The 22374-nt window shown below is 47.1% G+C and overlaps 30 non-coding genes across 30 annotated transcripts; all 30 read left to right on the forward strand.

Moving 5' to 3' along the window:
• Nucleotides 1–217: 217 nt before the first annotated feature.
• TRNAV-AAC (transfer RNA valine (anticodon AAC)) lies at nucleotides 218–290 on the forward strand. The gene has a single exon. It is a non-coding gene; the product is annotated as a tRNA-Val (tRNA).
• Nucleotides 291–579: 289 nt separating this feature from the next.
• TRNAL-CAA (transfer RNA leucine (anticodon CAA)) lies at nucleotides 580–691 on the forward strand. The gene is made up of 2 exons: nucleotides 580–617; nucleotides 646–691. It is a non-coding gene; the product is annotated as a tRNA-Leu (tRNA).
• A 936-nt stretch (nucleotides 692–1627) lies between these two features.
• TRNAP-CGG (transfer RNA proline (anticodon CGG)) lies at nucleotides 1628–1699 on the forward strand. Its single transcript has one exon. It is a non-coding gene; the product is annotated as a tRNA-Pro (tRNA).
• Nucleotides 1700–3044: 1345 nt separating this feature from the next.
• On the forward strand, nucleotides 3045–3117 carry TRNAV-AAC (transfer RNA valine (anticodon AAC)). The gene has a single exon. It is a non-coding gene; the product is annotated as a tRNA-Val (tRNA).
• A 289-nt stretch (nucleotides 3118–3406) lies between these two features.
• On the forward strand, nucleotides 3407–3518 carry TRNAL-CAA (transfer RNA leucine (anticodon CAA)). The gene is made up of 2 exons: nucleotides 3407–3444; nucleotides 3473–3518. It is a non-coding gene; the product is annotated as a tRNA-Leu (tRNA).
• A 937-nt stretch (nucleotides 3519–4455) lies between these two features.
• TRNAP-CGG (transfer RNA proline (anticodon CGG)) lies at nucleotides 4456–4527 on the forward strand. Its single transcript has one exon. It is a non-coding gene; the product is annotated as a tRNA-Pro (tRNA).
• A 385-nt stretch (nucleotides 4528–4912) lies between these two features.
• TRNAV-UAC (transfer RNA valine (anticodon UAC)) lies at nucleotides 4913–4985 on the forward strand. Its single transcript has one exon. It is a non-coding gene; the product is annotated as a tRNA-Val (tRNA).
• Nucleotides 4986–5414: 429 nt separating this feature from the next.
• TRNAP-AGG (transfer RNA proline (anticodon AGG)) lies at nucleotides 5415–5486 on the forward strand. Its single transcript has one exon. It is a non-coding gene; the product is annotated as a tRNA-Pro (tRNA).
• A 386-nt stretch (nucleotides 5487–5872) lies between these two features.
• On the forward strand, nucleotides 5873–5945 carry TRNAV-AAC (transfer RNA valine (anticodon AAC)). Its single transcript has one exon. It is a non-coding gene; the product is annotated as a tRNA-Val (tRNA).
• A 1338-nt stretch (nucleotides 5946–7283) lies between these two features.
• Nucleotides 7284–7355, forward strand: TRNAP-CGG (transfer RNA proline (anticodon CGG)). Its single transcript has one exon. It is a non-coding gene; the product is annotated as a tRNA-Pro (tRNA).
• A 385-nt stretch (nucleotides 7356–7740) lies between these two features.
• Nucleotides 7741–7813, forward strand: TRNAV-UAC (transfer RNA valine (anticodon UAC)). Its single transcript has one exon. It is a non-coding gene; the product is annotated as a tRNA-Val (tRNA).
• A 429-nt stretch (nucleotides 7814–8242) lies between these two features.
• TRNAP-AGG (transfer RNA proline (anticodon AGG)) lies at nucleotides 8243–8314 on the forward strand. Its single transcript has one exon. It is a non-coding gene; the product is annotated as a tRNA-Pro (tRNA).
• A 748-nt stretch (nucleotides 8315–9062) lies between these two features.
• On the forward strand, nucleotides 9063–9174 carry TRNAL-CAA (transfer RNA leucine (anticodon CAA)). Its single transcript has 2 exons — nucleotides 9063–9100; nucleotides 9129–9174. It is a non-coding gene; the product is annotated as a tRNA-Leu (tRNA).
• Nucleotides 9175–10109: 935 nt separating this feature from the next.
• On the forward strand, nucleotides 10110–10181 carry TRNAP-CGG (transfer RNA proline (anticodon CGG)). Its single transcript has one exon. It is a non-coding gene; the product is annotated as a tRNA-Pro (tRNA).
• Nucleotides 10182–10566: 385 nt separating this feature from the next.
• On the forward strand, nucleotides 10567–10639 carry TRNAV-UAC (transfer RNA valine (anticodon UAC)). The gene has a single exon. It is a non-coding gene; the product is annotated as a tRNA-Val (tRNA).
• A 429-nt stretch (nucleotides 10640–11068) lies between these two features.
• TRNAP-AGG (transfer RNA proline (anticodon AGG)) lies at nucleotides 11069–11140 on the forward strand. The gene has a single exon. It is a non-coding gene; the product is annotated as a tRNA-Pro (tRNA).
• A 386-nt stretch (nucleotides 11141–11526) lies between these two features.
• Nucleotides 11527–11599, forward strand: TRNAV-AAC (transfer RNA valine (anticodon AAC)). Its single transcript has one exon. It is a non-coding gene; the product is annotated as a tRNA-Val (tRNA).
• A 1338-nt stretch (nucleotides 11600–12937) lies between these two features.
• TRNAP-CGG (transfer RNA proline (anticodon CGG)) lies at nucleotides 12938–13009 on the forward strand. Its single transcript has one exon. It is a non-coding gene; the product is annotated as a tRNA-Pro (tRNA).
• A 385-nt stretch (nucleotides 13010–13394) lies between these two features.
• TRNAV-UAC (transfer RNA valine (anticodon UAC)) lies at nucleotides 13395–13467 on the forward strand. Its single transcript has one exon. It is a non-coding gene; the product is annotated as a tRNA-Val (tRNA).
• Nucleotides 13468–14354: 887 nt separating this feature from the next.
• Nucleotides 14355–14427, forward strand: TRNAV-AAC (transfer RNA valine (anticodon AAC)). The gene has a single exon. It is a non-coding gene; the product is annotated as a tRNA-Val (tRNA).
• Nucleotides 14428–14716: 289 nt separating this feature from the next.
• On the forward strand, nucleotides 14717–14828 carry TRNAL-CAA (transfer RNA leucine (anticodon CAA)). Its single transcript has 2 exons — nucleotides 14717–14754; nucleotides 14783–14828. It is a non-coding gene; the product is annotated as a tRNA-Leu (tRNA).
• Nucleotides 14829–16220: 1392 nt separating this feature from the next.
• Nucleotides 16221–16293, forward strand: TRNAV-UAC (transfer RNA valine (anticodon UAC)). The gene has a single exon. It is a non-coding gene; the product is annotated as a tRNA-Val (tRNA).
• An 887-nt stretch (nucleotides 16294–17180) lies between these two features.
• TRNAV-AAC (transfer RNA valine (anticodon AAC)) lies at nucleotides 17181–17253 on the forward strand. Its single transcript has one exon. It is a non-coding gene; the product is annotated as a tRNA-Val (tRNA).
• A 1336-nt stretch (nucleotides 17254–18589) lies between these two features.
• Nucleotides 18590–18661, forward strand: TRNAP-CGG (transfer RNA proline (anticodon CGG)). The gene has a single exon. It is a non-coding gene; the product is annotated as a tRNA-Pro (tRNA).
• A 385-nt stretch (nucleotides 18662–19046) lies between these two features.
• On the forward strand, nucleotides 19047–19119 carry TRNAV-UAC (transfer RNA valine (anticodon UAC)). Its single transcript has one exon. It is a non-coding gene; the product is annotated as a tRNA-Val (tRNA).
• Nucleotides 19120–19548: 429 nt separating this feature from the next.
• Nucleotides 19549–19620, forward strand: TRNAP-AGG (transfer RNA proline (anticodon AGG)). Its single transcript has one exon. It is a non-coding gene; the product is annotated as a tRNA-Pro (tRNA).
• Nucleotides 19621–20006: 386 nt separating this feature from the next.
• Nucleotides 20007–20079, forward strand: TRNAV-AAC (transfer RNA valine (anticodon AAC)). Its single transcript has one exon. It is a non-coding gene; the product is annotated as a tRNA-Val (tRNA).
• Nucleotides 20080–20368: 289 nt separating this feature from the next.
• On the forward strand, nucleotides 20369–20480 carry TRNAL-CAA (transfer RNA leucine (anticodon CAA)). Its single transcript has 2 exons — nucleotides 20369–20406; nucleotides 20435–20480. It is a non-coding gene; the product is annotated as a tRNA-Leu (tRNA).
• Nucleotides 20481–21415: 935 nt separating this feature from the next.
• Nucleotides 21416–21487, forward strand: TRNAP-CGG (transfer RNA proline (anticodon CGG)). Its single transcript has one exon. It is a non-coding gene; the product is annotated as a tRNA-Pro (tRNA).
• A 385-nt stretch (nucleotides 21488–21872) lies between these two features.
• TRNAV-UAC (transfer RNA valine (anticodon UAC)) lies at nucleotides 21873–21945 on the forward strand. The gene has a single exon. It is a non-coding gene; the product is annotated as a tRNA-Val (tRNA).
• Nucleotides 21946–22374: the final 429 nt, after the last annotated feature.

The raw sequence follows: 22374 nt of genomic DNA on the forward strand, positions 1-22374 counted from the left end.
CCCAAGCTGTACTTGCTGGCATTTAGGCATCAGATATTTGTCTGTCGATGCCTGCATAAGTAAATTTTTAATACGTCTAATTGCAAGCATGTTGGCTGATATCTCTGCAGTTTTCACACTTGCTCCTCGCTTTCTGAGTGGCTGCTGATACAGCAGAATAGAAGTAGAGAGAATCCTTGAGAGGAACCTTGCTCTAACAGTAAAACACAGCAAGTTAGTTTCTGTAGTGTAGTGGTCATCACGTTCGCCTAACATGCGAAAGGTCCCCGGTTCGAGACCGGGCAGAAACACTGTGCATGAGCTGCTTTTATGTGCACCCTGTAAAACCTTATTATCTCAATGCAAGCTTAAGAAGAGGCGGTCCATGAACCCAGCGAGCCGTGGGAAACTTCCTTTACTTTTCCAAGACGAAACAAAGTAATCCGCATCCATCAGTGGTCGCTCTTGTGCCTAGCTTTTTTTTTCATCATGCCATGTTGTATTGTGGGGCCTTTACACCTGTGACATTGCTGCGAACGCTGTAAGTGCAAACATTGGCAAGTGCAGACAGAAGAGTCAGACCTGTACATAGCCAGTGCTGTCAGGATGGCCGAGTGGTCTAAGGCGCCAGACTCAAGAGAGCTTGATCTTCAGTGCAACTGAGACTTCTGGTCTCCTCATGGAGGCGTGGGTTCAAATCCCACTTCTGACAGGTCTCTTTTACACCCTTAAATCGTCCTGTTTTTTGCAGTGCATTCCCCACACACCACAATCTTTGCACGGACCTGTAACATATGACGAGAAATCCACCAACGATCAGGCTGGGCCCTCAATCACAATTCCATGTATTCCTGGAAGGGACACCTCAGGCACACCCTCCGTTAAATTTGCACTCCATCACACTAACTGCTGTGCTGGTTTCTCATTAAGCAGTTGATCCCATCTTTGTTGTGAGGCTCTCCTGCCACCTTTTGGGCGGAGAAGGCACTGTCCCTGCAACAACACAGGCAGACATGTTCAACAGGGCTTCCTGGTTATGTGGGAGGAGCAGATTGTCATTGGTCCCCCCTTGCGAATTTTAATTTACATAAGGAAGACAGAGAGGTAGCTGGGAGTAGGCAGTACACACGGACATTGAACTCTATCTTGTGATTTCAGCCAATTCTAGATTGAGGCAGGAGGAAAGGAGGTGACTTGCCCAACAATGGCCATTCTGGGAATTCAGCCACCCTGGGTCTCCCAGGTGAGTGTTTCAGTCCTGCGAGCCACTCATATAAATCTCGCCTGATCGAGCCTCATTGAGTGCTGAGTGAGCATGTTTGAATCCAAGAATCAAACGCTTCTTTCTTAGAAGCAAGAATTGGCAGGCCCTCCCTTGCTTCTGGGGTGGAAGTTTATGGGGCAAGGGTCCAGGACTTGCAGAGAAGTACAAGTGCCAGAAAGTGCCTGCAGTTCTCATCAGTGCCTTTTTTCTGCTCACTGGCAGCTAGGATATCGGCTGATCCCTTCCTTGCAAGAGTGAAAAAAACAACACCTTGAGAGAAAACATGACTTTGTGTGGCTCACATAGAGAGAGAGCAGCCAAATAGCACTGCTTTGTTTCTGAAAGACGCATCAGAAATTGTTCAAATTGCTGACAGGGGAATCAGGCTCGTTGGTCTAGGGGTATGATTCTCGCTTCGGGTGCGAGAGGTCCCGGGTTCAAATCCCGGACGAGCCCATGTTGTGGAATTATTTTTAGGCTGCTTATTATATAGGACCATTTCTTCTTTTCAATGCTATAAGACGCCGTGTATGGTGAGAAAGTTCCTTTCCCTGCACGCTGTTTCCCACTTTTGGCGTATAGAATTTCAGTGCCGGACTTCTTTGCAACTGCTTTTCTGGGGTGGACCATCAGTGTAGGAACATTAAATTCAAAGTGTTTTTCTAGCGTGATTTCAGGTATGGTTTAAAAATCGCCTTTTGGAATAAAAGTGGTCCTCGTTCCTTTCTTCCAAAGAAAGAGATCGGGTAAGGAGGGTCCAACGTTGAGCTTCATGGACATTGGCCCTTGGTCTGTGCTTTCCAGCCCACTACATGCCAAGAAGATTGCTGCAAGAGTATCTGTTTCTGTGGTGTAGTGGTTATCTCGTTCGCTTTACACGCGAAAGGTCCCTGGTTCGAGACCGGGCAGAAACAGCAGCTTATTGTTTGCATTTACTCTCTCAACTTATAGGAAAGCTGAGATAATGGAAGCTGTCTATCCCTCACCAGCGTGACGTACTGTGCTCCAGGGGCATCAGTGACAGCTCAAAAAGAGAAGTGACGATAGTTTGCGCCATTCGTTTGCACGTCCTTTTGTACTGAAGGGTGGGCCTACTTGATGAAAGCAAGGCATGAGAGCAGAAATTGTTTTATTGTCCTCACCGAGAGCATACACCTAGAGCAAACAAAATGTCTGAAGGATGGAGGTATTTTCATTTCTTGTTCGATGACGGCCATGGAAAAGACAGCAACCATATTGCAGAAGAGAGCAGCATGTGCAGTTGCTTGCTTTGGGTGAATCATTCACCAACTCGCTGCCAATAACCCCCGGAGCCGGTGCAAAAGGTGACTCTTCTGTGCCTCGGCTCGTTGGTCTAGGGGTATGATTCTCGCTTAGGGTGCAAGAGGTCCCGGGTTCAAATCCCATACGAGCCCTTTTTTAGAGGTAAACATACGAATCCTACTCAAAACTGACAATGCCTGACTATTTCTCATTACACTCGGCGCATTGTTGCACAAATTATTTTGAACCTCAGAAGAAAAACGGATATCCATGCTTTTTCTGCCTTCATGCTTAGTCTGTGTGTGTCCCAGGTGATGCTTTCCCAAGCTGTACTTGCTGGCATTTAGGCATCAGATATTTGTCTGTCGATGCCTGCATAAGTAAATTTTTAATACGTCTAATTGCAAGCATGTTGGCTGATATCTCTGCAGTTTTCACACTTGCTCCTCGCTTTCTGAGTGGCTGCTGATACAGCAGAATAGAAGTAGAGAGAATCCTTGAGAGGAACCTTGCTCTAACAGTAAAACACAGCAAGTTAGTTTCTGTAGTGTAGTGGTCATCACGTTCGCCTAACACGCGAAACGTCCCCGGTTCGAGACCGGGCAGAAACACTGTGCATGAGCTGCTTTTATGTGCACCCTCTAAAACCTTATTATCTCAATGCAAGCTTAAGAAGAGGCGGTCCATGAACCCAGCGAGCCGTGGGAAACTTCCTTTACTTTTCCAAGACGAAACAAAGTAATCCGCATCCATCAGTGGTCGCTCTTGTGCCTAGCTTTTTTTTTTATCATGCCATGTTGTATTGTGGGGCCTTTACACCTGTGACATTGCTGCGAACGCTGTAAGTGCAAACATTGGCAAGTGCAGACAGAAGAGTCAGACCTGTACATAGCCAGGGCTGTCAGGATGGCCGAGTGGTCTAAGGCGCCAGACTCAAGAGAGCTTGATCTTCAGTGCAACTGAGACTTCTGGTCTCCTCATGGAGGCGTGGGTTCAAATCCCACTTCTGACAGGTCTCTTTTACACCCTTAAATCGTCCCGTTTTTTGCAGTGCATTCCCCACACACCACAATCTTTGCACGGACCTGTAACATATGACGAGAAATCCACCAACGATCAGGCAGGGCCCTCAATCACAATTCCATGTATTCCTGGAAGGGACACCTCAGGCACACCTTCCGTTAAATTTGCACTCCATCACACTAACTGCTGTGCTGGTTTCTCATTAAGCAGTTGATCCCATCTTTGTTGTGAGGCTCTCCTGCCACCTTTTGGGCGGAGAAGGCACTGTCCCTGCAACAACACAGGCAGACATGTTCAACAGGGCTTCCTGGTTATGTGGGAGGAGCAGATTGTCATTGGTCCCCCCTTGCGAATTTTTATTTACATAAGGAAGACAGAGAGGTAGCTGGGAGTAGGCAGTACACACGGACATTGAACTCTATCTTGTGATTTGCAGCCAATTCTAGATTGAGGCAGGAGGAAAGGAGGTGATTTGCCCAACAATGGCCATTCTGGGAATTCAGCCACCCTGGGTATCCCAGGTGAGTGTTTCAGTCCTGCGAGCCACTCATATAAATCTCGCCTGATCGAGCCTCATTGAGTGCTGAGTGAGCATGTTTGAATCCAAGAATCAAACGCTTCTTTCTTAGAAGCAAGAATTGGCAGGCCCTCCCTTGCTTCTGGGGTGGAAGTTTATGGGGCAAGGGTCCAGGACTTGCAGAGAAGTACAAGTGCCAGAAAGTGCCTGCAGTTCTCATCAGTGCCTTTTTTCTGCTCACTGGCAGCTAGGATATCGGCTGATCCCTTCCTTGCAAGAGTGAAAAAAACAACACCTTGAGAGAAAACATGACTTTGTGTGGCTCACATAGAGAGAGAGCAGCCAAATAGCACTGCTTTGTTTCTGAAAGACGCATCAGAAATTGTTCAAATTGCTGACAGGGGAATCAGGCTTGTTGGTCTAGGGGTATGATTCTCGCTTCGGGTGCGAGAGGTCCCGGGTTCAAATCCCGGACGAGCCCATGTTGTGGAATTATTTTTAGGCTGCTTATTATATAGGACCATTTCTTCTTTTCAATGCTATAAGACGCCGTGTATGGTGAGAAAGTTCCTTTCCCTGCACGCTGTTTCCCACTTTTGGCGTATAGAATTTCAGTGCCGGACTTCTTTGCAACTGCTTTTCTGGGGTGGACCATCAGTGTAGGAACATTAAATTCAAAGTGTTTTTCTAGCGTGATTTCAGGTATGGTTTTAAAATCGCCTTTTGGAATAAAAGTGGTCATCGTTCCTTTCTTCCAAAGAAAGAGATTGGGTAAGGAGGGTCCAACGTTGAGCTTCATGGACATTGGCCCTTGGTCTGTGCTTTCCAGCCCACTACATGCCAAGAAGATTGCTGCAAGAGTATCTGTTTCTGTGGTGTAGTGGTTATCACGTTCGCTTTACACGCGAAAGGTCCCTGGTTCGAGACCGGGCAGAAACAGCATCTTATTGTTTGCATTTACTCTCTCAACTTATAGGAAAGCTGAGATAATGGAAGCTGTCTATCCCTCACCAGCGTGACGTACTGTGCTCCAGGGGCATCAGTGACAGCTCAAAAAGAGAAGTGACGATAGTTTGCGCCATTCGTTTGCACGTCCTTTTGAACTGAAGGGTGGGCCTACTTGATGAAAGCAAGGCATGAGAGCAGAAATTGTTTTATTGTCCTCACCGAGAGCATACACCTAGAGCAAACAAAATGTCTGAAGGATGGAGGTATTTTCATTTCTTGTTCGATGACGGCCTTGGAAAAGACAGCAACCATATTGCAGAAGAGAGCAGCATGTGCAGTTGCTTGCTTTGGGTGAATCATTCACCAACTCGCTGCCAATAACCCCCGGAGCCGGTGCAAAAGGTGACTCTTGTGTGCCTCGGCTCGTTGGTCTAGGGGTATGATTCTCGCTTAGGGTGCGAGAGGTCCCGGGTTCAAATCCCGGACGAGCCCTTTTTTAGAGGTAAACATACGAATCCTACTCAAAACTGACAATGCCTGACTATTTCTCATTACACTCGGCGCATTGTTGCACAAATTATTTTGAACCTCAGAAGAAAAACGGATATCCATGCTTTTTCTGCCTTCATGCTTAGTCTGTGTGTGTCCCAGGTGATGCTTTCCCAAGCTGTACTTGCTGGCATTTAGGCATCAGATATTTGTCTGTCGATGCCTGCATAAGTAAATTTTTAATACGTCTAATTGCAAGCATGTTGGCTGATATCTCTGCAGTTTTCACACTTGCTCCTCGCTTTCTGAGTGGCTGCTGATACAGCAGAATAGAAGTAGAGAGAATCCTTGAGAGGAACCTTGCTCTAACAGTAAAACACAGCAAGTTAGTTTCTGTAGTGTAGTGGTCATCACGTTTGCCTAACACGCGAAAGGTCCCCGGTTCGAGACCGGGCAGAAACACTGTGCATGAGCTGCTTTTATGTGCACCCTCTAAAACCTTATTATCTCAATGCAAGCTTAAGAAGAGGCGGTCCATGAACCCAGCGAGCCGTGGGAAACTTCCTTTACTTTTCCAAGACGAAACAAAGTAATCCGCATCCATCAGTGGTCGCTCTTGTGCCTAGCTTTTTTTTTCATCATGCCATGTTGTATTGTGGGGCCTTTACACCTGTGACATTGCTGCGAACGCTGTAAGTGCAAACATTGGCAAGTGCAGACAGAAGAGTCAGACCTGTACATAGCCAGTGCTGTCAGGATGGCCGAGTGGTCTAAGGCGCCAGACTCAAGAGAGCTTGATCTTCAGTGCAACTGAGACTTCTGGTCTCCTCATTGAGGCGTGGGTTCAAATCTCTCTTCTGACAGGTCTCTTTTACACCCTTAAATCGTCCTGTTTTTTGCAGTGCATTCCCCACACACCACAATCTTTGCACGGACCTGTAACATATGACGAGAAATCCACCAACGATCAGGCTGGACCCTCAATCACAATTCCATGTATTCCTGGAAGAGACACCTCAGGCACACCCTCCGTTAAATTTGCACTCCATCACACTAACTGCTGTGCTGGTTTCTCATTAAGCAGTTGATCCCATCTTTGTTGTGAGGCTCTCCTGCCACCTTTTGGGCGGAGAAGGCACTGTCCCTGCAACAACACAGGCAGACATGTTCAACAGGGCTTCCTGGTTATGTGGGAGGAGCAGATTGTCATTGGTCCCCCCTTGCGAATTTTAATTTACATAAGGAAGACAGAGAGGTAGCTGGGAGTAGGCAGTACACACGGACATTGAACTCTATCTTGTGATTTGCAGCCAATTCTAGATTGAGGCAGGAGGAAAGGAGGTGACTTGCCCAACAATGGCCATTCTGGGAATTCAGCCACCCTGGGTCTCCCAGGTGAGTGTTTCAGTCCTGCGAGCCACTCATATAAATCTCGCCTGATCGAGCCTGATCGAGCGCTGAGTGAGCATGTTTGAATCCAAGAATCAAACGCCTCTTTCTTAGGAGCAAGAATTGGCAGGCCCTCCCTTGCTTATGGGGTGGAAGTTTATGGGGCAAGGGTCCAGGACTTGCAGAGAAGTACAAGTGCCAGAAAGTGCCTGCAGTTCTCATCAGTGCCTTTTTTCTGCTCACTGGCAGCTAGGATATCGGCTGATCCCTTCCTTGCAAGAGTGAAAAAAACAACACCTTGAGAGAAAACATGACTTTGTGTGGCTCACATAGAGAGAGAGCAGCCAAATAGCACTGCTTTGTTTCTGAAAGACGCATCAGAAATTGTTCAAATTGCTGACAGGGGGATCAGGCTCGTTGGTCTAGGGGTATGATTCTCGCTTCGGGTGCGAGAGGTCCCGGGTTCAAATCCCGGACGAGCCCATGTTGTGGAATTATTTTTAGGCTGCTTATTATATAGGACCATTTCTTCTTTTCAATGCTATAAGACGCCGTGTATGGTGAGAAAGTTCCTTTCCCTGCACGCTGTTTCCCACTTTTGGCGTATAGAATTTCAGTGCCGGACTTCTTTGCAACTGCTTTTCTGGGGTGGACCATCAGTGTAGGAACATTAAATTCAAAGTGTTTTTCTAGCGTGATTTCAGGTATGGTTTTAAAATCGCCTTTTGGAATAAAAGTGGTCCTCGTTCCTTTCTTCCAAAGAAAGAGATCAGGTAAGGAGGGTCCAACGTTGAGCTTCATGGACATTGGCCCTTGGTCTGTGCTTTCCAGCCCACTACATGCCAAGAAAATTGCTGCAAGAGTATCTGTTTCTGTGGTGTAGTGGTTATCACGTTCGCTTTACACGCGAAAGGTCCCTGGTTCGAGACCGGGCAGAAACAGCAGCTTATTGTTTGCATTTACTCTCTCAACTTATAGGAAAGCTGAGATAATGGAAGCTGTCTATCCCTCACCAGCGTGACGTACTGTGCTCCAGCGGCATCAGTGACAGCTCAAAAAGAGAAGTGACGATAGTTTGCGCCATTCGTTTGCACGTCCTTTTGAACTGAAGGGTGGGCCTACTTGATTGAAGCAAGGCATGAGAGCAGAAATTGTTTTATTGTCCTCACCGAGAGCATACACCTAGAGCAAACAAAATGTCTGAAGGATGGAGGTATTTTCATTTCTTGTTCGATGACGGCCATGGAAAAGACAGCAACCATATTGCAGAAGAGAGCAGCATGTGCAGTTGCTTGCTTTGGGTGAATCATTCACCAACTCGCTGCCAATAACCCCCGGAGCCGGTGCAAAAGGTGACTCTTCTGTGCCTCGGCTCGTTGGTCTAGGGGTATGATTCTCGCTTAGGGTGCGAGAGGTCCCGGGTTCAAATCCCGGACGAGCCCTTTTTTAGAGGTAAACATACGAATCCTACTCAAAACTGACAATGCCTGACTATTTCTCATTACACTCGGCGCATTGTTGCACAAATTATTTTGAACCTCAGAAGAAAAACGGATATCCATGCTTTTTCTGCCTTCATGCTTAGTCTGTGTGTGTCCCAGGTGATGCTTTCCCAAGCTGTACTTGCTGGCATTTAGGCATCAGATATTTGTCTGTCGATGCCTGCATAAGTACATTTTTAATACGTCTAATTGCAAGCATGTTGGCTGATATCTCTGCAGTTTTCACACTTGCTCCTCGCTTTCTGAGTGGCTGCTGATACAGCAGAATAGAAGTAGAGAGAATCCTTGAGAGGAACCTTGCTCTAACAGTAAAACACAGCAAGTTAGTTTCTGTAGTGTAGTGGTCATCATGTTTGCCTAACACGCGAAAGGTCCCCGGTTCGAGACCGGGCAGAAACACTGTGCATGAGCTGCTTTTATGTGCACCCTCTAAAACCTTATTATCTCAATGCAAGCTTAAGAAGAGGCGGTCCATGAACCCAGCGAGCCGTGGGAAACTTCCTTTACTTTTCCAAGACGAAACAAAGTAATCCGCATCCATCAGTGGTCGCTCTTGTGCCTAGCTTTTTTTTTTATCATGCCATGTTGTATTGTGGGGCCTTTACACCTGTGACATTGCTGCGAACGCTGTAAGTGCAAACATTGGCAAGTGCAGACAGAAGAGTCAGACCTGTACATAGCCAGGGCTGTCAGGATGGCCGAGTGGTCCAAGGCGCCAGACTCAAGAGAGCTTGATCTTCAGTGCAACCGAGACTTCTGGTCTCCTCATGGAGGCGTGGGTTCAAATCCCACTTCTGACAGGTCTCTTTTACACCCTTAAATCGTCCTGTTTTTTGCAGTGCATTCCCCACACACCACAATCTTTGCACGGACCTGTAACATATGACGAGAAATCCACCAACGATCAGGCTGGGCCCTCAATCACAATTCCATGTATTCCTGGAAGGGACACCTCAGGCACACCTTCCGTTAAATTTGCACTCCATCACACTAACTGCTGTGCTGGTTTCTCATTAAGCAGTTGATCCCATCTTTGTTGTGAGGCTCTCCTGCCACCTTTTGGGTGGAGAAGGCACTGTCCCTGCAACAACACAGGCAGACATGTTCAACAGGGCTTCCTGGTTATGTGGGAGGAGCAGATTGTCATTGGTCCCCCCTTGCGAATTTTAATTTACATAAGGAAGACAGAGAGGTAGCTGGGAGTAGGCAGTACACACGGACATTGAACTCTATCTTGTGATTTGCAGCCAATTCTAGATTGAGGCAGGAGGAAAGGAGGTGACTTGCCCAACAATGGCCATTCTGGGAATTCAGCCACCCTGGGTCTCCCAGGTGAGTGTTTCAGTCCTGCGAGCCACTCATATAAATCTCGCCTGATCGAGACATCGAGCGCTGAGTGAGCGTGTTTGAATCCAAGAATCAAACGCCTCTTTCTTAGGAGCAAGAATTGGCAGGCCCTCCCTTGCTTCTGGGGTGGACATTAATGGGGCAAGGGTCCAGGACTTGCAGAGAAGTACAAGTGCCAGAAAGTGCCTGCAGTTCTCATCAGTGCCTTTTTTCTGCTCACTGGCAGCTAGGATATCGGCTGATCCCTTCCTTGCAAGAGTGAAAAAAACAACACCTTGAGAGAAAACATGACTTTGTGTGGCTCACATAGAGAGAGAGCAGCCAAATAGCACTGCTTTGTTTCTGAAAGACGCATCAGAAATTGTTCAAATTGCTGACAGGGGAATCAGGCTCGTTGGTCTAGGGGTATGATTCTCGCTTCGGGTGCGAGAGGTCCCGGGTTCAAATCCCGGACGAGCCCATGTTGTGGAATTATTTTTAGGCTGCTTATTATATAGGACCATTTCTTCTTTTCAATGCTATAAGACGCCGTGTATGGTGAGAAAGTTCTTTTCCCTGCACGCTGTTTCCCACTTTTGGCGTATAGAATTTCAGTGCCGGACTTCTTTGCAACTGCTTTTCTGGGGTGGACCATCAGTGTAGGAACATTAAATTCAAAGTGTTTTTCTAGCGTGATTTCAGGTATGGTTTTAAAATCGCCTTTTGGAATAAAAGTGGTCCTCGTTCCTTTCTTCCAAAGAAAGAGATCGGGTAAGGAGGGTCCAACGTTGAGCTTCATGGACATTGGCCCTTGGTCTGTGCTTTCCAGCCCACTACATGCCAAGAAGATTGCTGCAAGAGTATCTGTTTCTGTGGTGTAGTGGTTATCACGTTCGCTTTACACGCGAAAGGTCCCTGGTTCGAGACCGGGCAGAAACAGCAGCTTATTGTTTGCATTTACTCTCTCAACTTATAGGAAAGCTGAGATAATGGAAGCTGTCTATCCCTCACCAGCGTGACGTACTGTGCTCCAGCGGCATCAGTGACAGCTCAAAAAGAGAAGTGACGATAGTTTGCGCCATTCGTTTGCACGTCCTTTTGAACTGAAGGGTGGGCCTACTTGATGAAAGCAAGGCATGAGAGCAGAAATTGTTTTATTGTCCTCACCGAGAGCATACACCTAGAGCAAACAAAATGTCTGAAGGATGGAGGTATTTTCATTTCTTGTTCGATGACGGCCATGGAAAAGACAGCAACCATATTGCAGAAGAGAGCAGCATGTGCAGTTGCTTGCTTTGGGTGAATCATTCACCAACTCGCTGCCAATAACCCCCGGAGCCGGTGCAAAAGGTGACTCTTGTGTGCCTCGGCTCGTTGGTCTAGGGGTATGATTCTCGCTTAGGGTGCGAGAGGTCCCGGGTTCAAATCCCGGACGAGCCCTTTTTTAGAGGTAAACATACGAATCCTACTCAAAACTGACAATGCCTGACTATTTCTCATTACACTCGGCGCATTGTTGCACAAATTATTTTGAACCTCAGAAGAAAAACGGATATCCATGCTTTTTCTGCCTTCATGCTTAGTCTGTGTGTGTCCCAGGTGATGCTTTCCCAAGCTGTACTTGCTGGCATTTAGGCATCAGATATTTGTCTGTCGATGCCTGCATAAGTAAATTTTTAATACGTCTAATTGCAAGCATGTTGGCTGATATCTCTGCAGTTTTCACACTTGCTCCTCGCTTTCTGAGTGGCTGCTGATACAGCAGAATAGAAGTAGAGAGAATCCTTGAGAGGAACCTTGCTCTAACAGTAAAACACAGCAAGTTAGTTTCTGTAGTGTAGTGGTCATCACGTTTGCCTAACACGCGAAAGGTCCCCGGTTCGAGACCGGGCAGAAACACTGTGCATGAGCTGCTTTTATGTGCACCCTCTAAAACCTTATTATCTCAATGCAAGCTTAAGAAGAGGCGGTCCATGAACCCAGCGAGCCGTGGGAAACTTCCTTTACTTTTCCAAGACGAAACAAAGTAATCCGCATCCATCAGTGGTCGCTCTTGTGCCTAGCTTTTTTTTTCATCATGCCATGTTGTATTGTGGGGCCTTTACACCTGTGACATTGCTGCGAACGCTGTAAGTGCAAACATTGGCAAGTGCAGACAGAAGAGTCAGACCTGTACATAGCCAGTGCTGTCAGGATGGCCGAGTGGTCTAAGGCGCCAGACTCAAGAGAGCTTGATCTTCAGTGCAACTGAGACTTCTGGTCTCCTCATTGAGGCGTGGGTTCAAATCCCACTTCTGACAGGTCTCTTTTACACCCTTAAATCGTCCTGTTTTTTGCAGTGCATTCCCCACACACCACAATCTTTGCACGGACCTGTAACATATGACGAGAAATCCACCAACGATCAGGCTGGACCCTCAATCACAATTCCATGTATTCCTGGAAGAGACACCTCAGGCACACCCTCCGTTAAATTTGCACTCCATCACACTAACTGCTGTGCTGGTTTCTCATTAAGCAGTTGATCCCATCTTTGTTGTGAGGCTCTCCTGCCACCTTTTGGGCGGAGAAGGCACTGTCCCTGCAACAACACAGGCAGACATGTTCAACAGGGCTTCCTGGTTATGTGGGAGGAGCAGATTGTCATTGGTCCCCCCTTGCGAATTTTAATTTACATAAGGAAGACAGAGAGGTAGCTGGGAGTAGGCAGTACACACGGACATTGAACTCTATCTTGTGATTTGCAGTCAATTCTAGATTGAGGCAGGAGGAAAGGAGGTGACTTGCCCAACAATGGCCATTCTGGGAATTCAGCCACCCTGGGTCTCCCAGGTGAGTGTTTCAGTCCTGCGAGCCACTCATATAAATCTCGCCTGATCGAGCCTGATCGAGCGCTGAGTGAGCATGTTTGAATCCAAGAATCAAACGCCTCTTTCTTAGGAGCAAGAATTGGCAGGCCCTCCCTTGCTTATGGGGTGGAAGTTTATGGGGCAAGGGTCCAGGACTTGCAGAGAAGTACAAGTGCCAGAAAGTGCCTGCAGTTCTCATCAGTGCCTTTTTTCTGCTCACTGGCAGCTAGGATATCGGCTGATCCCTTCCTTGCAAGAGTGAAAAAAACAACACCTTGAGAGAAAACATGACTTTGTGTGGCTCACATAGAGAGAGAGCAGCCAAATAGCACTGCTTTGTTTCTGAAAGACGCATCAGAAATTGTTCAAATTGCTGACAGGGGGATCAGGCTCGTTGGTCTAGGGGTATGATTCTCGCTTCGGGTGCGAGAGGTCCCGGGTTCAAATCCCGGACGAGCCCATGTTGTGGAATTATTTTTAGGCTGCTTATTATATAGGACCATTTCTTCTTTTCAATGCTATAAGACGCCGTGTATGGTGAGAAAGTTCCTTTCCCTGCACGCTGTTTCCCACTTTTGGCGTATAGAATTTCAGTGCCGGACTTCTTTGCAACTGCTTTTCTGGGGTGGACCATCAGTGTAGGAACATTAAATTCAAAGTGTTTTTCTAGCGTGATTTCAGGTATGGTTTTAAAATCGCCTTTTGGAATAAAAGTGGTCCTCGTTCCTTTCTTCCAAAGAAAGAGATCGGGTAAGGAGGGTCCAACGTTGAGCTTCATGGACATTGGCCCTTGGTCTGTGCTTTCCAGCCCACTACATGCCAAGAAGATTGCTGCAAGAGTATCTGTTTCTGTGGTGTAGTGGTTATCACGTTCGCTTTACACGCGAAAGGTCCCTGGTTCGAGACCGGGCAGAAACAGCAGCTTATTGTTTGCATTTACTCTCTCAACTTATAGGAAAGCTGAGATAATGGAAGCTGTCTATCCCTCACCAGCGTGACGTACTGTGCTCCAGCGGCATCAGTGACAGCTCAAAAAGAGAAGTGACGATAGTTTGCGCCATTCGTTTGCACGTTTTTTTGAACTGAAGGGTGGGCCTACTTGATGAAAGCAAGGCATGAGAGCAGAAATTGTTTTATTGTCCTCACCGAGAGCATACACCTAGAGCAAACAAAATGTCTGAAGGATGGAGGTATTTTCATTTCTTGTTCGATGACGGCCATGGAAAAGACAGCAACCATATTGCAGAAGAGAGCAGCATGTGCAGTTGCTTGCTTTGGGTGAATCATTCACCAACTCGCTGCCAATAACCCCCGGAGCCGGTGCAAAAGGTGACTCTTCTGTGCCTCGGCTCGTTGGTCTAGGGGTATGATTCTCGCTTAGGGTGCGAGAGGTCCCGAGTTCAAATCCCGGACGAGCCCTTTTTTAGAGGTAAACATACGAATCCTACTCAAAACTGACAATGCCTGACTATTTCTCATTACACTCGGCGCATTGTTGCACAAATTATTTTGAACCTCAGAAGAAAAACGGATATCCATGCTTTTTCTGCCTTCATGCTTAGTCTGTGTGTGTCCCAGGTGATGCTTTCCCAAGCTGTACTTGCTGGCATTTAGGCATCAGATATTTGTCTGTCGATGCCTGCATAAGTAAATTTTTAATACGTCTAATTGCAAGCATGTTGGCTGATATCTCTGCAGTTTTCACACTTGCTCCTCGCTTTCTGAGTGGCTGCTGATACAGCAGAATAGAAGTAGAGAGAATCCTTGAGAGGAACCTTGCTCTAACAGTAAAACACAGCAAGTTAGTTTCTGTAGTGTAGTGGTCATCATGTTCGCCTAACACGCGAAAGGTCCCCGGTTCGAGACCGGGCAGAAACACTGTGCATGAGCTGCTTTTATGTGCACCCTCTAAAACCTTATTATCTCAATGCAAGCTTAAGAAGAGGCGGTCCATGAACCCAGCGAGCCGTGGGAAACTTCCTTTACTTTTCCAAGACGAAACAAAGTAATCCGCATCCATCAGTGGTCGCTCTTGTGCCTAGCTTTTTTTTTTATCATGCCATGTTGTATTGTGGGGCCTTTACACCTGTGACATTGCTGCGAACGCTGTAAGTGCAAACATTGGCAAGTGCAGACAGAAGAGTCAGACCTGTACATAGCCAGGGCTGTCAGGATGGCCGAGTGGTCCAAGGCGCCAGACTCAAGAGAGCTTGATCTTCAGTGCAACCGAGACTTCTGGTCTCCTCATGGAGGCGTGGGTTCAAATCCCACTTCTGACAGGTCTCTTTTACACCCTTAAATCGTCCTGTTTTTTGCAGTGCATTCCCCACACACCACAATCTTTGCACGGACCTGTAACATATGACGAGAAATCCACCAACGATCAGGCTGGGCCCTCAATCACAATTCCATGTATTCCTGGAAGGGACACCTCAGGCACACCTTCCGTTAAATTTGCACTCCATCACACTAACTGCTGTGCTGGTTTCTCATTAAGCAGTTGATCCCATCTTTGTTGTGAGGCTCTCCTGCCACCTTTTGGGTGGAGAAGGCACTGTCCCTGCAACAACACAGGCAGACATGTTCAACAGGGCTTCCTGGTTATGTGGGAGGAGCAGATTGTCATTGGTCCCCCCTTGCGAATTTTAATTTACATAAGGAAGACAGAGAGGTAGCTGGGAGTAGGCAGTACACACGGACATTGAACTCTATCTTGTGATTTGTAGCCAATTCTAGATTGAGGCAGGAGGAAAGGAGGTGACTTGCCCAACAATGGCCATTCTGGGAATTCAGCCACCCTGGGTCTCCCAGGTGAGTGTTTAAGTCCTGCGAGCCACTCATATAAATCTCGCCTGATCGAGACATCGAGCGCTGAGTGAGTGTGTTTGAATCCAAGAATCAAACGCCTCTTTCTTAGGAGCAAGAATTGGCAGGCCCTCCCTTGCTTCTGGGGTGGACATTAATGGGGCAAGGGTCCAGGACTTGCAGAGAAGTACAAGTGCCAGAAAGTGCCTGCAGTTCTCATCAGTGCCTTTTTTCTGCTCACTGGCAGCTAGGATATCGGCTGATCCCTTCCTTGCAAGAGTGAAAAAAACAACACCTTGAGAGAAAACATGACTTTGTGTGGCTCACATAGAGAGAGAGCAGCCAAATAGCACTGCTTTGTTTCTGAAAGACGCATCAGAAATTGTTCAAATTGCTGACAGGGGAATCAGGCTCGTTGGTCTAGGGGTATGATTCTCGCTTCGGGTGCGAGAGGTCCCGGGTTCAAATCCCAGACGAGCCCATGTTGTGGAACTATTTTTAGGCTGCTTATTATATAGGACCATTTCTTCTTTTCAATGCTATAAGACGCCGTGTATGGTGAGAAAGTTCCTTTCCCTGCACGCTGTTTCCCACTTTTGGCGTATAGAATTTCAGTGCCGGACTTCTTTGCAACTGCTTTTCTGGGGTGGACCATCAGTGTAGGAACATTAAATTCAAAGTGTTTTTCTAGCGTGATTTCAGGTATGGTTTTAAAATCGCCTTTTGGAATAAAAGTGGTCCTCGTTCCTTTCTTCCAAAGAAAGAGATCGGGTAAGGAGGGTCCAACGTTGAGCTTCATGGACATTGGCCCTTGGTCTGTGCTTTCCAGCCCACTACATGCCAAGAAGATTGCTGCAAGAGTATCTGTTTCTGTGGTGTAGTGGTTATCACGTTCGCTTTACACGCGAAAGGTCCCTGGTTCGAGACCGGGCAGAAACAGCAGCTTATTGTTTGCATTTACTCTCTCAACTTATAGGAAAGCTGAGATAATGGAAGCTGTCTATCCCTCACCAGCGTGACGTACTGTGCTCCAGCGGCATCAGTGACAGCTCAAAAAGAGAAGTGACGATAGTTTGCGCCATTCGTTTGCACGTTTTTTTGAACTGAAGGGTGGGCCTACTTGATGAAAGCAAGGCATGAGAGCAGAAATTGTTTTATTGTCCTCACCGAGAGCATACACCTAGAGCAAACAAAATGTCTGAAGGATGGAGGTATTTTCATTTCTTGTTCGATGACGGCCATGGAAAAGACAGCAACCATATTGCAGAAGAGAGCAGCATGTGCAGTTGCTTGCTTTGGGTGAATCATTCACCAACTCGCTGCCAATAACCCCCGGAGCCGGTGCAAAAGGTGACTCTTCTGTGCCTCGGCTCGTTGGTCTAGGGGTATGATTCTCGCTTAGGGTGCGAGAGGTCCCGAGTTCAAATCCCGGACGAGCCCTTTTTTAGAGGTAAACATACGAATCCTACTCAAAACTGACAATGCCTGACTATTTCTCATTACACTCGGCGCATTGTTGCACAAATTATTTTGAACCTCAGAAGAAAAACGGATATCCATGCTTTTTCTGCCTTCATGCTTAGTCTGTGTGTGTCCCAGGTGATGCTTTCCCAAGCTGTACTTGCTGGCATTTAGGCATCAGATATTTGTCTGTCGATGCCTGCATAAGTACATTTTTAATACGTCTAATTGCAAGCATGTTGGCTGATATCTCTGCAGTTTTCACACTTGCTCCTCGCTTTCTGAGTGGCTGCTGATACAGCAGAATAGAAGTAGAGAGAATCCTTGAGAGGAACCTTGCTCTAACAGTAAAACACAGCAAGTTAGTTTCTGTAGTGTAGTGGTCATCATGTTCGCCTAACACGCGAAAGGTCCCCGGTTCGAGACCGGGCAGAAACACTGTGCATGAGCTGCTTTTATGTGCACCCTCTAAAACCTTATTATCTCAATGCAAGCTTAAGAAGAGGCGGTCCATGAACCCAGCGAGCCGTGGGAAACTTCCTTTACTTTTCCAAGACGAAACAAAGTAATCCGCATCCATCAGTGGTCGCTCTTGTGCCTAGCTTTTTTTTTTATCATGCCATGTTGTATTGTGGGGCCTTTACACCTGTGACATTGCTGCGAACGCTGTAAGTGCAAACATTGGCAAGTGCAGACAGAAGAGTCAGACCTGTACATAGCCAGTGCTGTCAGGATGGCCGAGTGGTCTAAGGCGCCAGACTCAAGAGAGCTTGATCTTCAGTGCAACTGAGACTTCTGGTCTCCTCATTGAGGCGTGGGTTCAAATCCCACTTCTGACAGGTCTCTTTTACACCCTTAAATCGTCCTGTTTTTTGCAGTGCATTCCCCACACACCACAATCTTTGCACGGACCTGTAACATATGACGAGAAATCCACCAACGATCAGGCTGGACCCTCAATCACAATTCCATGTATTCCTGGAAGAGACACCTCAGGCACACCCTCCGTTAAATTTGCACTCCATCACACTAACTGCTGTGCTGGTTTCTCATTAAGCAGTTGATCCCATCTTTGTTGTGAGGCTCTCCTGCCACCTTTTGGGCGGAGAAGGCACTGTCCCTGCAACAACACAGGCAGACATGTTCAACAGGGCTTCCTGGTTATGTGGGAGGAGCAGATTGTCATTGGTCCCCCCTTGCGAATTTTAATTTACATAAGGAAGACAGAGAGGTAGCTGGGAGTAGGCAGTACACACGGACATTGAACTCTATCTTGTGATTTGCAGCCAATTCTAGATTGAGGCAGGAGGAAAGGAGGTGACTTGCCCAACAATGGCCATTCTGGGAATTCAGCCACCCTGGGTCTCCCAGGTGAGTGTTTCAGTCCTGCGAGCCACTCATATAAATCTCGCCTGATCGAGACATTGAGCGCTGAGTGAGCGTGTTTGAATCCAAGAATCAAACGCCTCTTTCTTAGGAGCAAGAATTGGCAGGCCCTCCCTTGCTTCTGGGGTGGAAATTAATGGGGCAAGGGTCCAGGACTTGCAGAGAAGTACAAGTGCCAGAAAGTGCCTGCAGTTCTCATCAGTGCCTTTTTTCTGCTCACTGGCAGCTAGGATATCGGCTGATCCCTTCCTTGCAAGAGTGAAAAAAACAACACCTTGACAGAAAACATGACTTTGTGTGGCTCACATAGAGAGAGAGCAGCCAAATAGCACTGCTTTGTTTCTGAAAGACGCATCAGAAATTGTTCAAATTGCCAACAGGGGAACCAGGCTCGTTGGTCTAGGGGTATGATTCTCGCTTCGGGTGCGAGAGGTCCCGGGTTCAAATCCCGGACGAGCCCATGTTGTGGAATTATTTTTAGGCTGCTTATTATATAGGACCATTTCTTCTTTTCAATGCTATAAGACGCCGTGTATGGTGAGAAAGTTCCTTTCCCTGCACGCTGTTTCCCACTTTTGGCGTATAGAATTTCAGTGCCGGACTTCTTTGCAACTGCTTTTCTGGGGTGGACCATCAGTGTAGGAACATTAAATTCAAAGTGTTTTTCTAGTGTGATTTCAGGTATGGTTTTAAAATCGCCTTTTGGAATAAAAGTGGTCCTCGTTCCTTTCTTCCAAAGAAAGAGATCGGGTAAGGAGGGTCCAACGTTGAGCTTCATGGACATTGGCCCTTGGTCTGTGCTTTCCAGCCCACTACATGCCAAGAAGATTGCTGCAAGAGTATCTGTTTCTGTGGTGTAGTGGTTATCACGTTCGCTTTACACGCGAAAGGTCCCTGGTTCGAGACCGGGCAGAAACAGCAGCTTATTGTTTGCATTTACTCTCTCAACTTATAGGAAACCTGAGATAATGGAAGCTGTCTATCCCTCACCAGCGTGACGTACTGTGCTCCAGCGGCATCAGTGACAGCTCAAAAAGAGAAGTGACGATAGTTTGCGCCATTCGTTTGCACGTCCTTTTGAACTGAAGGGTGGGCCTACTTGATGAAAGCAAGGCATGAGAGCAGAAATTGTTTTATTGTCCTCACCGAGAGCATACACCTAGAGCAAACAAAATGTCTGAAGGATGGAGGTATTTTCATTTCTTGTTCGATGACGGCCATGGAAAAGACAGCAACCATATTGCAGAAGAGAGCAGCATGTGCAGTTGCTTGCTTTGGGTGAATCATTCACCAACTCGCTGCCAATAACCCCCGGAGCCGGTGCAAAAGGTGACTCTTCTGTGCCTCGGCTCGTTGGTCTAGGGGTATGATTCTCGCTTAGGGTGCGAGAGGTCCCGGGTTCAAATCCCGGACGAGCCCTTTTTTAGAGGTAAACATACGAATCCTACTCAAAACTGACAATGCCTGACTATTTCTCATTACACTCGGCGCATTGTTGCACAAATTATTTTGAACCTCAGAAGAAAAACGGATATCCATGCTTTTTCTGCCTTCATGCTTAGTCTGTGTGTGTCCCAGGTGATGCTTTCCCAAGCTGTACTTGCTGGCATTTAGGCATCAGATATTTGTCTGTCGATGCCTGCATAAGTAAATTTTTAATACGTCTAATTGCAAGCATGTTGGCTGATATCTCTGCAGTTTTCACACTTGCTCCTCGCTTTCTGAGTGGCTGCTGATACAGCAGAATAGAAGTAGAGAGAATCCTTGAGAGGAACCTTGCTCTAACAGTAAAACACAGCAAGTTAGTTTCTGTAGTGTAGTGGTCATCATGTTCGCCTAACACGCGAAAGGTCCCCGGTTCGAGACCGGGCAGAAACACTGTGCATGAGCTGCTTTTATGTGCACCCTCTAAAACCTTATTATCTCAATGCAAGCTTAAGAAGAGGCGGTCCATGAACCCAGCGAGCCGTGGGAAACTTCCTTTACTTTTCCAAGACGAAACAAAGTAATCCGCATCCATCAGTGGTCGCTCTTGTGCCTAGCTTTTTTTTTTATCATGCCATGTTGTATTGTGGGGCCTTTACACCTGTGACATTGCTGCGAACGCTGTAAGTGCAAACATTGGCAAGTGCAGACAGAAGAGTCAGACCTGTACATAGCCAGGGCTGTCAGGATGGCCGAGTGGTCCAAGGCGCCAGACTCAAGAGAGCTTGATCTTCAGTGCAACCGAGACTTCTGGTCTCCTCATGGAGGCGTGGGTTCAAATCCCACTTCTGACAGGTCTCTTTTACACCCTTAAATCGTCCTGTTTTTTGCAGTGCATTCCCCACACACCACAATCTTTGCACGGACCTGTAACATATGACGAGAAATCCACCAACGATCAGGCTGGGCCCTCAATCACAATTCCATGTATTCCTGGAAGGGACACCTCAGGCACACCTTCCGTTAAATTTGCACTCCATCACACTAACTGCTGTGCTGGTTTCTCATTAAGCAGTTGATCCCATCTTTGTTGTGAGGCTCTCCTGCCACCTTTTGGGTGGAGAAGGCACTGTCCCTGCAACAACACAGGCAGACATGTTCAACAGGGCTTCCTGGTTATGTGGGAGGAGCAGATTGTCATTGGTCCCCCCTTGCGAATTTTAATTTACATAAGGAAGACAGAGAGGTAGCTGGGAGTAGGCAGTACACACGGACATTGAACTCTATCTTGTGATTTGCAGCCAATTCTAGATTGAGGCAGGAGGAAAGGAGGTGACTTGCCCAACAATGGCCATTCTGGGAATTCAGCCACCCTGGGTCTCCCAGGTGAGTGTTTAAGTCCTGCGAGCCACTCATATAAATCTCGCCTGATCGAGACATCGAGCGCTGAGTGAGCGTGTTTGAATCCAAGAATCAAACGCCTCTTTCTTAGGAGCAAGAATTGGCAGGCCCTCCCTTGCTTCTGGGGTGGACATTAATGGGGCAAGGGTCCAGGACTTGCAGAGAAGTACAAGTGCCAGAAAGTGCCTGCAGTTCTCATCAGTGCCTTTTTTCTGCTCACTGGCAGCTAGGATATCGGCTGATCCCTTCCTTGCAAGAGTGAAAAAAACAACACCTTGAGAGAAAACATGACTTTGTGTGGCTCACATAGAGAGAGAGCAGCCAAATAGCACTGCTTTGTTTCTGAAAGACGCATCAGAAATTGTTCAAATTGCTGACAGGGGAATCAGGTTCGTTGGTCTAGGGGTATGATTCTCGCTTCGGGTGCGAGAGGTCCCGGGTTCAAATCCCGGACGAGCCCATGTTGTGGAACTATTTTTAGGCTGCTTATTATATAGGACCATTTCTTCTTTTCAATGCTATAAGACGCCGTGTATGGTGAGAAAGTTCCTTTCCCTGCACGCTGTTTCCCACTTTTGGCGTATAGAATTTCAGTGCCGGACTTCTTTGCAACTGCTTTTCTGGGGTGGACCATCAGTGTAGGAACATTAAATTCAAAGTGTTTTTCTAGCGTGATTTCAGGTATGGTTTTAAAATCGCCTTTTGGAATAAAAGTGGTCCTCGTTCCTTTCTTCCAAAGAAAGAGATCGGGTAAGGAGGGTCCAACGTTGAGCTTCATGGACATTGGCCCTTGGTCTGTGCTTTCCAGCCCACTACATGCCAAGAAGATTGCTGCAAGAGTATCTGTTTCTGTGGTGTAGTGGTTATCACGTTCGCTTTACACGCGAAAGGTCCCTGGTTCGAGACCGGGCAGAAACAGCAGCTTATTGTTTGCATTTACTCTCTCAACTTATAGGAAAGCTGAGATAATGGAAGCTGTCTATCCCTCACCAGCGTGACGTACTGTGCTCCAGCGGCATCAGTGACAGCTCAAAAAGAGAAGTGACGATAGTTTGCGCCATTCGTTTGCACGTTTTTTTGAACTGAAGGGTGGGCCTACTTGATGAAAGCAAGGCATGAGAGCAGAAATTGTTTTATTGTCCTCACCGAGAGCATACACCTAGAGCAAACAAAATGTCTGAAGGATGGAGGTATTTTCATTTCTTGTTCGATGACGGCCATGGAAAAGACAGCAACCATATTGCAGAAGAGAGCAGCATGTGCAGTTGCTTGCTTTGGGTGAATCATTCACCAACTCGCTGCCAATAACCCCCGGAGCCGGTGCAAAAGGTGACTCTTCTGTGCCTC

This window comes from Triturus cristatus, chromosome 10, assembly GCF_964204655.1.
Source record: "Triturus cristatus chromosome 10, aTriCri1.1, whole genome shotgun sequence".
In the NCBI taxonomy this organism is placed as follows: Eukaryota; Metazoa; Chordata; class Amphibia; order Caudata; family Salamandridae; genus Triturus; species Triturus cristatus.